This window comes from Erpetoichthys calabaricus, chromosome 8 (assembly GCF_900747795.2).
Source record: "Erpetoichthys calabaricus chromosome 8, fErpCal1.3, whole genome shotgun sequence".
Taxonomy (NCBI): Eukaryota; Metazoa; Chordata; class Cladistia; order Polypteriformes; family Polypteridae; genus Erpetoichthys; species Erpetoichthys calabaricus.
Window position 1 is genome coordinate 180,289,941 of NC_041401.2, and position 15,652 is coordinate 180,305,592.

At 42.9% G+C, this 15,652-nt stretch overlaps 1 protein-coding gene across 1 annotated transcript in view; it reads left to right on the forward strand.

The window, feature by feature from the left end:
- Positions 1-767: 767 nt before the first annotated feature.
- The window catches only part of LOC114656350 (sulfotransferase 1C1-like), a 76,589-nt gene continuing 61,704 nt past the window's right edge, over positions 768-15,652 (forward strand). The window contains exon 1 of the mRNA XM_028807941.2: positions 768-1,049. The gene's annotated coding sequence lies outside the window, so the exon portion shown is untranslated. The remainder of the gene's footprint in view (positions 1,050-15,652) is intronic.

Sequence of the window (15,652 nt, forward strand, 5' to 3'; positions counted from 1 at the left end):
GTTAAGGACGTTTCCAAATGAATGCCTGCAGTTTTGGCAATGGGATGTCTTAACAAGCTCCAATAGTATACAGTAAGTGTGATAGTCAGGTGTCCACTCACTTTTTGCCATAGAGTGTATTTGCTTTCTTATCCATAATACAAAGCTACCTGGGCAATCCCAGGGCTAAATAATCTCCCTATGGCTTTGTATTTTAAGTGTGTTTATTATGGTGCTGTCTCTGTTTTGTATGAGTAGTTAGAAGACAAGCAAAATGACACCTTTTATTGGCGAACTAAAAAGATTACAATATGCAAGCTTTCGAGGCAACTCAGGCCCCTTCTCTGTGAGTAGTTTAAAGTTACTCTGTGATTTTGATGCAACATGATACCTGTTGTTTTTCTGCCCAGTGATTTAAAGTTTGCACTTAAGAACCCCGCTCCAGAGTTTCAATAACGAAAAAGCCTCCTCAAGTAAGTGGCTTAACAGGTTCTCACATTCCAGTTATGTACGCTCGCTGAACTCGCCCGGGAAATTAAGAAAAAGGAGTATGCGAAGTTACAAAACCGAGTTTTCTGGCTCCTTTTCTTCTCTTTCAAGCTTTTGAAGTTATTTCTGACATGAAACCCACCTACATACTTGGTGCAGACACTCCGTATTTATTCCTCGGTGTCGGCCCCATACGTAGTACATGATCTTTGCTCAGTACCTGATACAAGTCTGACAACCGTGCGCGCGCGTGTGTGTGTGTGTGTGTGTGCGCGCGCTTCTAGCCAAGGCACACCGGATGCAGGGGCGCCTTTAGTATGGGAAGGAGAACATCGATACAGAAACACGTCTCACCAGCCTTCATTTCAGAGGTCCATTAAGAGGACCTTAAGCCAGCCTTGTGCCACAGAGAGTGGTGGTGGTGGCGGCGGCGGCGTTACGTCGCTCAGCTAATCGCCCCCTCGTACTTTGAACTTGGTCGTCACAGAACAGCAGCAAAGGTGACCTTGAATGCAGACCGAGCACGGAGTCCTGGGTGACAAAAGTGAAAAAGGAACGACATCGACGTTTAGGAAGTCTTCGTAAGTAATAACTACATCCATCGAGAATAGCGCGAAGTGCGGCTTTACAGCGGAAAGAACATCGAGGAGATCGCAACCGATTCTCCCGTTTGCGGTGAAATGAAAGCTCACCGCACTTTTCAGGTTTGAATAAATAAGTAACAAAGGCCAGCCATAAGTTGATGGAAGCATTTGCTTTAGCCATTGATGCTGCAGAGCTGAAGTGATCGGTTAAACTTCGGGTCGGTGGCAGACATGTTTGCGATACCACACGATTGGCCTCAAGAACAAATCAGTAATTAGTTTGCGATACCACATTAGTGGTAATTAGTAATTAGTTTGCGATACCACACGACTGGCCACAAGATCAAATTAGTAATTAGTTTGCGATACCACACGACTGACCGCAAGATCGAATTCTGTGGCGATCTATAGAGCGCCCCCACTTCACTGTTCAGGCGATCTGCGGCGGAGCCGGAAGTGTGCCTTTATCATTCAGGGCCGTTTCTTGCTTTTTGGTGGCCCCTATTTTGTAAAACTACGATGGGGTGAGTTGAAACCCTTTAAGATGATCTGTGGCGATGCATCAATTTGTTACACTTTTAAGAAGAAAACAGTCAAGATGTGTAAATCTAAAATTCAAGTTAATGATCTAAAGTTGACCCAGGTAATTTAAGCCTACAGAAAATGACACTGAAAGGTAAACAATGAGGGTCCTCTGTATCCATAAATTCAACAGATGCCGCATTTTGTTCAAACTTTCAATTATGTCGCACTAATACAGAAATGTATTTTTTAAATAAATATCACTAAACATGGGCGGCTCGGTGGAGGTTCGCTTCCCGGGTCCTCCCTGCGTGAAGTTTGCATGTTCTCCCCGTGTCCGCGTGGGTTTCCTCCCACAGTCCAAAGACATGCAGGTTAGGTGCATTGGCGATCCTAAATTGTCCCTAGTGTGTGCTTGGTGTCTGTATGTGTGCCCTGCGGTGGGCTGGCACCCTGCCCAGGGATTTGTGCCTGCCTTGCGCCCTGTACTGGCTGGGATTGGCTCCAGCGGATCCCCGTGACCCTGTGTTTGGATATATCGGGTTGGGAAATGACTGACTGACTAAACATTTCAGTGTCCGTTGAAAGCATGCACCCAATTTCAAAGGTGTCACTTTCAGACTTCTTCTGCTTTCAACTCTTTAAAGTAATAAAAACAAGAGAAAATTAACAATGTAGAGTGATATAGAGGGAGAGAATCATTACGATCGTAGCGATCAGCAAGAGAGGGAAAGAGGTGAGTGTCAAGCAACAGCACCGCTTACAATTAAAAGATTTACTCATTGACGAAGAGGCAGAAGTACAGAAATGCATTGCTTAAGTAAAAGTGCGAGTCCTCATCTATAAAAAAAAACACTGGTCAAAAGTCACAGTATATGCCTTAATCATATTTACTCAAGTAAAAATATAAAAGTTCATGTTCTTAAATTTACTTCTGAGTATAAAAGTAAAAAATTCCTTTAGTTGAAAATTGCTCTTGATTAAGAATCAGGTCTAAGAAAGAGGTTTAATAAACATTTATTTCATGTGGTACAAGATAAGACATAATGAGAAAGGCAATGAAAACAAACAGGCATTAAGTGCTTCAGTTACAAAAATCTGTCAAGACGTCTTATACAGTGGTGTGAAAAACTATTTGCCCCCTTCCTGATTTCTTATTCTTTTGCATGTTTGTCACACAAAATGTTTCTGATCATCAAACACATTTAACCATTAGTCAAATATAACACAAGTAAACACAAAATGCAGTTTTTAAATGATGGTTTTTATTATTTAGGGAGAAAAAAAATCCAAACCTACATGGCCCTGTGTGAAAAAGTAATTGCCCCCTTGTTAAAAAATAACCTAACTGTGGTGTATCACACCTGAGTTCAATTTCCGTAACCACCCCCCAGGCCTGATTACTGCCACACCTGTTTCAATCAAGAAATCACTTAAATAGGAGCTGCCTGACACAGAGAAGTAGACCAAAAGCTCCTCAAAAGCTAGACATCATGCCAAGATCCAAAGAAATTCAGGAACAAATGAGAACAGAAGTAATTGAGATCTATCAGTCTGGTAAAGGTTATAAAGCCATTTCTAAAGCATTGGGACTCCAGCGAACCACAGTGAGAGCCATTATCCACAAATGGCAAAAACATGGAACAGTGGTGAACCTTCCCAGGAGTGGCCGGCCGACCAAAATTACCCCAAGAGCGCAGAGACGACTCATCCGAGAGGTCACAAAAGACCCCAGGACAACGTCTAAAGAACTGCAGGCCTCACTTGCCTCAATTAAAGTCAGTGTTCACGACTCCACCATAAGAAAGAGGACTGGGCAAAAACGGCCTGCATGGCAGATTTCCAAGATGCAAACCACTGTTAAGCAAAAAGAACATTAGGCTCGTCTCAATTTTGCTAAGAAACATCTCAATGATTGCCAAGACTTTTGGGAAAATACCTTGTGGACTGATGAGTCAAAAGTTGAACTTTTTGGAAGGCAAATGTCCCGTTACATCTGGCGTAAAAGGAACACAGCATTTCAGAAAAAGAACATCATACCAACAGTAAAATATGGTGGTGGTAGTGTGATGGTCTGGGGTTGTTTTGCTGCTTCAGGACCTGGAAGGCTTGCTGTGATAGATGGAACCATGAATTCTACTGTCTACCAAAAAATCCTGAAGGAGAATGTACCGGCCATCTGTTCGTCAACTCAAGCTGAAGCGATCTTGGGTGCTCGCAACAGGACAATGACCCAAAACACACCAGCAAATCCACCTCTGAATGGCTGAAGACAAACAAAATGAAGACTTTGGAGTGGCCTAGTCAAAGTCCTGACCTGAATCCAATTGAGATGCTATGGCATGACCTTAAAAAGACGGTTCATGCTAGAAAACCCTCAAATAAAGCTGAGTTACAACAATTTTGCAAAGATGAGTGGGCCAAAATTCCTCAGAGCGCTGTAAAAGACTCATTGCAAGTTATCGCAAACGCTTGATTGCAGTTATTGCTGCTAAGGGTGGCCCAACCAGTTATTAGGTTCAGGGGGCAATTACTTTTTCACACAGGGCCATGTAGGTTTGGATTTTTTTTTCTCCCTAAATAATAAAAAACCACCATTTACAAACTGCATTTTGTGTTTACTTGTGTTATATTTGACTAATGGTTAAATGTGTTTGATGATCAGAAACATTTTGTGTGACAAACATGCAAAAGAATAAGAAATCAGGAAGGGGGCAAATAGTTTTTCACACCACTGTAAATGACTGATAAAGCTGATAACTGATCATGAATTAATTCATATTAAAATGAATTTGGCTTAAATGTCTTTGGCTTCCATTCCAGTTAATTATCTCCCCATATCTCTGCCATCTGATATCATTATCATCATTAGCCTATATATGTGTGTGTGTGTATGTGACTATAAGTGTGTGTGTGTGTGTGTGTGTATACAGTATGTGTATATATGTATATGTATATATAGTGACAAGCAGACATACTCAGTTTATCAAGAAAACACTTTTACTTTACACTTTTCTCCATACTGGTAATATTGCACATTCAAATCACGCTCTTCCTTTAGTCCCGATACTGACACTCACACACCAGGCAACTTTGGTTAATGGTGGAAGGCAAACTCAACCCCTCCAACCAAAACCACACCCCTTTAACTTCAAGAAAGCACCCACATTACCAAAAGCTATAAACCAACATTAAACTCAACCGTTTGAAACCCAAAATGAAAGAAATCATAATTAACAGTCTAATTTTAGGTGCCGTCAGTCGCATGTGATTGGTCTGCCTCTTCAGTTGCGAGAAGCAGATGTTGCATAGTTTACTGTCAAATAATGCCAAGAGTACGCGACACGTGTTTCGCCCTTATTTGGGCTCATCAGGCGTACACACTCTTACTGCTCCACTTGCTGGGATCGAACCTCTGACCTCCGAGACGAAGTCCCTTTACGCTGCGCCACGGCGTGTAGTTCGTTTATTCGACAGCCTGTAGATCGGAGTATTTACATTCATTGCATTCATAGTCTGAGTCCCGACCTGATTGTATGGGTGGTTACCTACCAGGTAACGCATGTGGTTGGTCTGCAAGTCGACAAACATCCGCCACGGGGCCCTCTTCAGCTGCGAGAAGCAGATCGTGGCATGTTGTATAGCTTACTGTCAAATAATACAAAGAGTACGCGACACGTGACAGTAAACTATATAACATATATATAGCTGTAAAATAATAGAAAGAGTACACATCGGGACTCATCAGGTGTACGCATCTTTGCTTCCCCTTGTAAGGATCGAACCTCCGACGTCAAGTAAGCGAACCGACTGAGGGGGCGTAGCGGATGTTTGCCAACTGGCTGACCAACCACAAGTGTTACTTAGTAGGTGACCACCCAAGTGATCAGATTGTGATCAAACCTATGTATATACAGTACTATTACATATGTTACCGGCAATGTACTTCACGACGGTTCACATGACACGTCAATCACAGGCTGCCATCCGAGAATATGGAACTCTCCGCCCTACAGTCCTGACCTGCTGGGCTCCCTCAGATTATTTCCTGTTCTGAGTTTTGAAGAAGTCAGCGGCATGCCCGGTCTTAGGTATTATGGGGCCCTAGGCGAAAGGGGGGTCCCTGGAAGCTCTGCGAAATGCGTGAAAATTAGACCAAGGAGACGTTTTCTTGTAACGTTACGAGGTCATCACCCTGCGTCCCTTTTTCGCCCGGAGTAGTTAGCTGCTACAATTTAGCCAGTTTGAACTGTTTCCACTGGGCACCACGTGGCGGTATGTAGCTAAGCCCAGCTTAGTTTTTTTGTATTTTTTCAGTTTTTTTGTCCTTTTTTTATTTTTTGGGATATTTGAAACTTTTGGAATGCATTGCGAGGGGAGGGGCGGGCCGGGGGCCTGGCCGCCGTCGATCCGGGGCCCTAGCGCGGTCGCCTACTTCGCCTATGCCTAAAGCCGGGGGGGGTTTCGTATGTTGCTTAAACCATCCGAGATCAGATGCCTCATCTTGAATGAGTTAATGCCAGTGAAACTCATCCAGATAGGTCGGTTTTTCAAACGCAGCTGTGTATTAGATTAGTCGAGCTGGATCTAATCATACGAGATTAATGCGCGCGCCCGCGCTGAGTGAAAAGCCCATATATATTGAGTCTAGAAAACATGATCAGCAAGTCTTTGATAGGCTGCAACAATATGACGAAAGAACGGGTGCATTTTTTTTCACACACGCGGCGCAAGACCTTTTATTCGAAGGACACGAAGAATTTCAAGATTTAATATACACAAGCGGTAACACTGCAAAAGCAGCCCAGACCAGAAAAGACGGCTGGCAAAAAGTGGCCGACAAATTAAACACTAAGTAGTGTGCATTGTACTTACTTAAAGCAGCATTTCATTTCCTATGTGTCAGATTAATTATTTAATATGTCATAATTCCAGATCAAACGTGAGCACAAGGAGAACATGGGAACAGGTTAAAGTGAAGTACAAGAATATACTTCAAACTGGTAAATATTGGTATATAACTATTTAAAGAATTGTTGACATGAATCATATATAATATAAAAAACATTAATTTTAAAGCTAATAAGGAGGCAGACAAGCAAAAAACAGGTGGAGGTCCACGCGGTCCAGACCTAACCCCTGCAGAAGAGTTGGCTCTCCAGCAAAATGCCCATCGCCCTGTTTCTGAGGGCATTCCTGGGGGCAGCTCCTCTTCAGAACCAGTGGCAGGAAGCAGTGGTCACTTCATTTCAGGTAAAGGATGGTCATTGCATATTTGTCCTCCATGGTGTGCTACAGGTATGTTCCATAAAGCCCTCTTTTTTGTTGGGTCAGTTGCAAGGAATGTCATATCCCTTGAACCTGTGTCTGACCAACGAGATATTAACGAAGGTTAATGTTTCAGAGCCAAACAGACTTTACGAATTGCCTGGCAAACTGCACTTTTCGATAGATGTTCCGCATATATATATATAAAAAAGTGCCGCTTGCAAGAAACCTCAAAGCAATGCCTACAGTCTGTGTGGTTGTGAGAGCCCGACTTCGCCGAGTTTGACTTCGAATATACGGAGCTAATAAATCTTTGAGGTACAATATTCCCCCTTGGCTAAAGCGGTATCTTTCGTACAGAATTTCCTCCGGGGGAAATAAAGAATCTTGCCGATCGCGCAAAACCCTCTTTATATGAAATTCTCTTCGTATAATTTGCGCACCAATATCAATAGGTCGCTCATTCATGAACGGCGAAGCCCTGACTGGATGACTTCCACGCACCGTCACTGATCACGTGTGTAAACTAATCCTTGTTTACGCAGGGTTTGCGGATTTGGGGGGTATTTTTCGTATGTCGCTTAAACCATCCGAGATCAGGTGCCTCATCTTGAATGAGTTAATGCCAGTGAAACTCATCCAGATAGGTCGGTTTTTCAAACGCAGCTGTGTATTAGATTAGTGTAGCTGGATCTAATCATACGAGATGAATGCGCGCGCCCGCGCTGATTGAAAAGCCCATATATATTGAGTCTAGAAAACATGATCAGCAAGTCTTTGATAGGCTGTAACAAAATGACGAAAGAATGGGCGCATTTTTTTTTCACACATGCGGCGCAAGACCTTTTATTCGAAGGACATGAAGAATTTCAAGATTTAATATACACAAGCGGTAACACTGCAAAAGCAGCCCAGACCAGAAAAGACGGCTGGCAAAAAGTGGCCGAAAAAATTAAACGCTAAGTAGTGTACATTGTACTTAGTGAATGCAGCGTTTCGTTTCCTATGTGTCAGATTAATTATTATTTAATATGTCATAATTCCAGATCAAACGTGAGCACAAGGAGAACATGGGAACAGGTTAAAGTGAAGTACAAGAATATACTTCAAACTGGTAAATATTGGTATATAACTATTTAAAGAATTGTTGACATAAAGAATCATATATAATATAAAAAACATTAATTTTAAAGCTAATAAGGAGGCAGACAAGCAAAAAACAGGTGGAGGTCCACGCGGTCCAGACCTAACCCCTGCAGAAGAGTTGGCTCTCCAGCAAAATGCCCATCGCCCTGTTTCTGAGGGCATTCCAGGGGGAAGCTCCTCCTCAGAACCAGTGGCAGGAAGCAGTGGTCACTTCATTTCAGGTAAAGGATGGTCATTGCATATTTGTCCTCCATGTGTGCTATAGGTATGTTCCATATAGCCCTCTTTTTTGTTGGGTCAGTTGCAGAGAATGTCATATCCCTAGAACCTGTGTCTGACCAACGAGATATTAACGAAGGTCAAATATTTGATGAAGACACTGTGTCAGATTATTCATCAGGAGGAGAGGTACACTTTCCAAATAATGTTTGATCAAACTCCACTCTGATCAGTTCCATGTGCCCCAATCACATTTGGAAATCCTGGTAATGAGAATGTTAGGCTGATTGTGGGATTCTTCGTGGAACTGTGGGTGTTTTTGCCTGTGTATTACCTACCTGCAATGGCATGAAACGCCTCTTTTATTGTCTGCACACGCAGGTGTCCAGGAAACACAATGAAAACCTGAAGGAAATGTTTCAGAGCCAAACAGACTTTATGAATTGCCTGGCAAACTGCACTTTTCGATAGATGTTCCGCATATATATATAAAAAAGTGCCGCTTGCAAGAAACCTCAAAGCAATGCCTACTGTCTGTGTGGTTGTGAGAGCCCGACTTCGCCGAGTTTGACTAAGAATATACGGAGCTAATAAATCTTTGAGGTACAATATTCCCCCTCGGCTAAAGCGGTATCTTTCGTACAGAATTTCCTCCGGGGGCAATAAAGGATCGTGCCGATCGCGCAAAACCCTCTTTATATGAAATTCTCTTCGTATAATTTGCGCACCAATATCAATAGGTCGCTCATTCATGAACGGCGAAGCCCTGACTGGATGACTTCCACACCGTCACTGATCACGTGTGTAAACTAATCCTTGTTTACGTAGAACACACTGCTCCGAGCAGGTTTGCGGATTTGGATGTGTTGCTATGACAACACTTCCAGCAAGAGTTTCAAAAAACCAACAGATCCAGGATCAGGCCAAATCGTCAACAATTACATCCGGCTAAGCGAGTAATCCACGTACGAAAAATACCCCCCGGGCCTGTCAGCGGTTTTCAAGTGATGAAGACACCAAGGCAGCTGTGACGTCCTGGTTTGAAGGTCAACCAGAAGATTTTTGTTTTTTTCAAAGGGGATAAAGTCATTGCAGGAAAAGTAGACGAAGTGTATGGAGCTGTCAGGTGACTGTACTGAAAAATAAAACACAATTTTTGAAAAGTATTTTCATTGCTACTGAGGTTGATAAATTATTGAACGCCCCTCGTAGTTCCCCCTGTTTTTCGGTCGTAGAAACCTGTTGGCAAGATAGTAAATTACAGATATTTTTTTATTGTAGGGAGTACAGATATTTTTTCCTTTGAAATGTAGCGAGTTAGAGTAAAAAGTACTCTAGTAAAGATTCAAATAACCTACAGGAAAATTCTACTTAAGAACAGTAATGAAGTTGTTTTACTTTGTTACTTCCCACCTCTGATCCGTTGCAACATTGTTAACAAATGCTTTACTTTTATTCTGTGCAGTTTTCTTCTTTTGGTTTCTTCTTTTAACGTTTTTCAGCACCACAGGGATAAGCCCTTGTTGATGACGTCTTAGGCATAGACATAGCATTACAAGATGATTCGGGGGTAATTTTCGTACATCGCTTAAACCATCCGAGATCAGGTGCCTCATCTTGGATGAGTTAATGCCGGTGACAGTCATCTGGGATAGGTCGGTTTTTCAAACGCCGCCGTGTATTAGATTAGTCGAGCTGGATCTAATCATCCGAGATGAATGCGCGCACCCACGCTGATTGAAAAGCCCATATATATTGAGTCTAGAAAACATGATCAGCAAGTCTTTGATAGGCTGTAACAAAATGACGAAAGAACGGACGCTTTTTTTTTTTCACACAAGCGGAGCAGGACCTTTCATTCGAAGGACATGAAGATTTAATATGCACAAGGGGCAGCGGCGCAGCGTGGGTGTCAGCCGCCCGGGGCAGAGGAAAATTCCGCCGCCCCCTTATTTAGGTATGGTTCAAAATTTTTACAAGATATTATTATTTATTGCGAAATTTTGCCGCCCCCTAAAAGTGCCGCCCCTACCGCCCCCACTACGCTACGCCACTGACAAGGGGTAACACTGCAAAAGCAGCCCAAACCAGAAAAGACGGCTGGCAAAAAGTGGCCGACAAATTAAATGCGTGTGCATTGTACTTACTGAAAGCAGCGTTTCATTTCTTATGTGTGAGATTAATTATTATTTAATATGCCATAATTCCAGATCAAACGTGAGCACAAGGAGAACACGGGAACAGCTTAAAGTGAAGTACAAGAATATACTTCAAACTGGTAAATATTGGTTTATAACTATTTAAAGAATTGATGACATAAAGAATCATATATAATATAAAGAACATTAATTTTAAAGCTAATAAGAAGGCAGACAAGCAAAAAACAGGTGGAGGTCCACGCGGTCCAGACCTAACCCCTGCAGAAGAGTTGGCTCTCCAGCAAAATGCCCATCGCCCTGTTTCTGAGGGCATTCCACTGGGAAGCTCCTCCTCAGAACCAGTGGCAGGATGCAGTGCTCACTTCATTTCAGGTAAAGGATGGTCATTGCATATATTTGTCCTCCATGTGTGTGCCATAGGTATGTTCCATATAGCCCTCTGTTTTGTTGGGTCAGTTGCAGGGAATGTCATATCCCTAGAACCTGTGTCTGACCAACGAGATATTGACGAAGGTCAAATATTTGATGAAGACACTGTGTCTGATTATTCATCAGGAGGAATGGTACATTTTCCAAATAATGTTTGCTCAAACTCCACTCTGATCAGTCCCATGTGCCCCAATCACATTTGGAAACCCTGGGTAATGAGAATGTTAGGCTGATTGTGATATTCTTTATGGAATACCTGCAATGGCATGAAACGCCTCTTTTGTCTGCACAAGCAGGTGTCCAGGAAACACAATGAAAACCCGAAGGAAATGTTTCAGAGCCAAACAGACTTTACGAATTTCCTGGCAAACTGCACTTTTAGTTAGATTTTCCGCATCGCCTACAGTATATAAAAAAAGTGCAGCTTGCAAGAAACCTCAAAGTAATGCGTGTGTGTGGTTGTGAGAGCCCGACTTCGCTGAGTTTGACTTCGAATATACGGAGCTAATAAGTCTTTGAGGTACAATATTCCCCCTCGGCTAAAGCGGTATCTTTCGTACAGAATTTCCTTCGGGAGCAATAAAGAATCTTGCCGATCGCGCAAAGCCCTCTCTATATGAAATTCTCTTTGTATAAATTGCGTACCAATATCAATTGGTCGCTCATTCATGAACGGCGAAGCCATGACTGGATGACTTCCACGCACCGTCACCGATCACGTGTGTAAACTAATCCTTGTTTACGTAGAACACACCTGCTCCGAGCAGGTTTGAGGATTAGGATGTGTTGCTATGACAACACTTCCAGCAAGAGTTTCGAAAAACCGACAGATCCAGGATCAGGCCAAATCGTCAACAATTACATCCGGCTAAACGAGTAATCCACGTACGAAAAATACCCCCCTCATGACCAGCAGCTTCGTACGTCAACGTCGCCTCCATATTGCGAGTGGCACTGCTGTGGAGTGAAGTAATGGATAAAGATGCCTCACGCATGTGCTGCTTGGGATTGTACAAACCGCTGTACGCTCCAAACCAGATCACAGGGATTACATTTCATGGGTAAAGCTGAACAATTGTTTTGGTTATATTTGGCCATTAGAAAATCCCGTTTAATAATCTTAACTTTAGCTACGCCAGGCTAAGCTAGCAAAGCTATGCATTTATGTGCTCAAGTGAGCCTCCAAAGAACATTTTGGCTAAAACGTATTTAGTCACTAACTATGTAGATTGTTGTTAGCTGTTAACATTTCTCAAACTTTGAAGGTTTCCCAAAGAAATCCACCTCAGGAAGCAGTGGGAGGTAGCCCTTAGACGGGATTTTGAGAAAGCTGTCCTGTGATGTGTGCCCTGCTAGTTTGGTAACAGATGTTGTACCGGCATCATATGATCAAAGCTACCACTCACTCACATTAAAAAAACAAAGGAGGTTTGATGATTCCTTCCGAGGGTCCAGTCAAGGTGGTCAAAGTAGCTGAGCGTGTTATCCGACAGTCGACATCAGGACAAGCCGTCAGTTTGTTTGGGCCGAGATTGGTTCAGATGATGTGTTTTTTCTCACAGAGCACATTGAGGAAACACGGTTTGAAATCGACAACCGTCATTTTATGCTCATGTCTTTAGTTGTGTCTGTCTTCCACAAACTAAGGCTGCACCATATTGCCAGACTGAATACTCTCAAATTACAGAGTGGCAACACACAGAAAAAGCTATCTAAGACAGTTCTGTTTCAAGGATTTTAGCTCCTATCCTGTATATATTTAAGTGAGAGAGATTGAGAGAGGAATGAGTGAAATGATTTCAGAAATTATTAAGCCAATTTGTATACATGTTGGGAGCAGCCTGACATCCCGATCACACTGAATGTGGGATGTGGGTGGAGTTGTGAATAGAGATGGAGATTAGCAGGGGTTGGTTTGTTTTGTGTTTGGCGTGTGGTGGTGGGGCTCTCTCTTGTTGTTGGTCTCTGTTAAATTGAAACAAGCACCTAATAAGTATTTAATAAAGTTAACTTTAGAGCCTTCAAGCCTTGTGTGTCACTCCCTGCTGTAAATTAGGACAAGGGAACTCAGGGACAGGGTTTTAGCCCAGAGCACGTCGCTCTGGCCCTGGAGCTTCACGCCACTGGACACGAGGAAGGAGAAGCTCCCCTGCGGCAGCACCCTGACCACGGTCCGGAGACAGGCAGGAAAGGTAACATACAGTAAAATTGTTTATTTTTGTCATTGAGTGTATCATTTCACTGTTAAAAGAAAGACGAACAAAGATAACTGGCAGTAACCACACAAAATTCACAATTGGTATGCCAGTTTGAAAAGAGGGTAGTTTTAAAATGTGTTATTGAATCGAGCTTACGTATACGAGAGGGAAGAGGATTCACGAGTTGAGGAGCACTAGGAGAGACGCTCGAGCTCCCATAGAACAGAAAGTCGAGCTGCAGATGAGGATCTGAGTGAGGGAGAGGAGTGTAAGTCTGGAGGATATCAGTGAGGTTGTGGAGAGATTTAAACGTTAAGAGCGGTATTGTGTATTATATTCTGTAGTGAACAGGGAGCCAGTGAAGTTGAGAGAGAATCAGTGGAATATGTTCAGTGGATTTAGAACAGCAGGTTATTATCCTGGCAGCAGAATTTTGAAGAAGTTATAAGCGATGGATACGTTTTTGTGGGATGCCAGATAGAATAGCATTACAGTAATCAATACGTGAGGTGACGAGAGCATTAACCGATACTTCAGTACTGTGTTGCATAAGAACAGGACAAAGTCTAGAAATGTTTCGGAGATGGAAAAAGGCAGTCCGAGAAATGTTACTTATATGGGAGGAATTATTTAATAATAATAATTATTATCTGCGGTGGGTTGGCACCCTGCCTGGGATTGGTTCCTGCCTTGTGCCCTGTGTTGGCTGGGATTGGCTCCAGCAGACCCCCGTGACCCTGTGGTCGGATTCAGCGGGTTGGAAAATGGATGGATGGATGGATAATAATTATTATTATTTAATAATTGTCATTATTAGTGCATAAATGGATATAAATACAGTAATTGCATTTAAACGATTCGCCAAAATCTGTTGTATGTAAACGATACTGTTTTAAACGTTATTGTTTTTTCATCAGAAAACCCGGTTTCCATGTTTACCTGTATTAGTTTAAATGGCACTTTTGCCACTCACAATATGGCAGACGCGCTGACGTATCGTGTCAACTGGGCGACACAGTGAATGCGGCATCTATCTATATACAGTGCATCCAGAAAGTTTTCACAGCGCATCACTTTTTCCACATTTTCTTATGTTACAGCCTTATTCCAAAATGAATTAAATTAATTTTTTTCCTCAGAATTCTGCACACAACACCCCATAATCACAACGTGAAAAAAGTTTACTTGAGGTTTTTGCAAATTTATTAAAAATAAAAAAATTGAGAAATCCCATGTGCATAAGTATTCACAGCCTTTCCTCAATACTTTGTCGACGCACCTTTGGCAGCAATTACAGCCTCAAGTCTTGTTGAATATGATGCCACAAGCTTGGCACACCTATCCTTGGCCAGTTTCGCCCATTCCTCTTTGCAGCACCTCTCAAGACCCATCAGGTTGGATGGGAAGCGTCGGTGCACAGCCATTTTAAGATCTCTCCAGAGATGTTCAATCGGATTCAAGTCTGGGCTCTGGCTGGGCCACTCAAGGACATTCACAGAGTTGTCCTGAAGCCACTCCTTTGATATCTTGGCTGTGTGCTTAGGGTCGTTGTCCTGCTGAAAGATGAACCGTTGACCCAGTCTGAGGTCAAGAGTGCTCTGGAGCAGGTTTTCATCCAGGATGTCTCTGTACATTGCTGTAGTTCTCTTTCCCTTTATCCTGACTAGTCTCCCAGTTCCTGCCACTGAAAAACATTCCCACAGCATGATGCTGCCACCACCATGCTTCACTGTAGGGATGGTGCCTGGTTTCCTCCAAACATGGGGCCTGGCATTCACACCAAAGAGTTCAATCTTTGTCTCATCAGACCAGAGAATTTTCTTTCTCATGGTCTGAGAGTCCTTCAGGTGCCTTTTGGCAAACTCCAGGTGGGCTGCCATGTGCCTTTTACTAAGGAGTGGCTTCCGTCTGGCCACTCTACCATACAGGCCTGATTGGTGGATTGCTGCAGAGATGGTTGTCCTTCTGGAAGGTTCTCCTCTCTCCACAGAGGACCTCTGGAGCTCTGACAGAGTGACCAACGGGTTCTTGGTCACCTCCCTGACTAAGGCCCTTCTCCCCCGATCGCTCAGTTTAGATGGCCGGCCAGCTCTAGGAAGAGTCCTGGTGGTTTCGAACTTCTTCCACTTACGGATGATGGAGGCCACTGTGCTCACTGGGACCTTCAAAGCAGCAGAACTTTTTCTGTAACCTTCCCCAGATTTGTGCCTCGAGACAATCCTATCTCAGAGGTCTACAGACAATTCCTTTGACTCCATGCTTGGTTTGTGCTCTGACATGAACTGTCAACTGTGGGAACTTATATAGACAGGTGTGTGCCTTTCCAAATCATGTCCAGTCAACTGAATGTACCACAGGTGGACTCCAATGAAGCTGCAGAAACATCTCAAGGATGATCAGGGGAAACAGGATGCACCTGAGCTCAATTTCGAGCTTCACGGCAAAGGCTGTGAATACTTATGTACGTGTGCTTTCTCAATTTTTTATAAATTTGCAAAAACCTCAAGTAAACTTTTTTCACATTGTCATTATGGGGTGTTGTGTGTGGAATTCTGAGGAAAAAAATGAATTGAATCCATTCTGGAATAAGGCTGTAATATAACAAAATGTGGAAAAAGTGATGCGCTGTGAATACTTTCCGGATGCACTGTATGTCTAT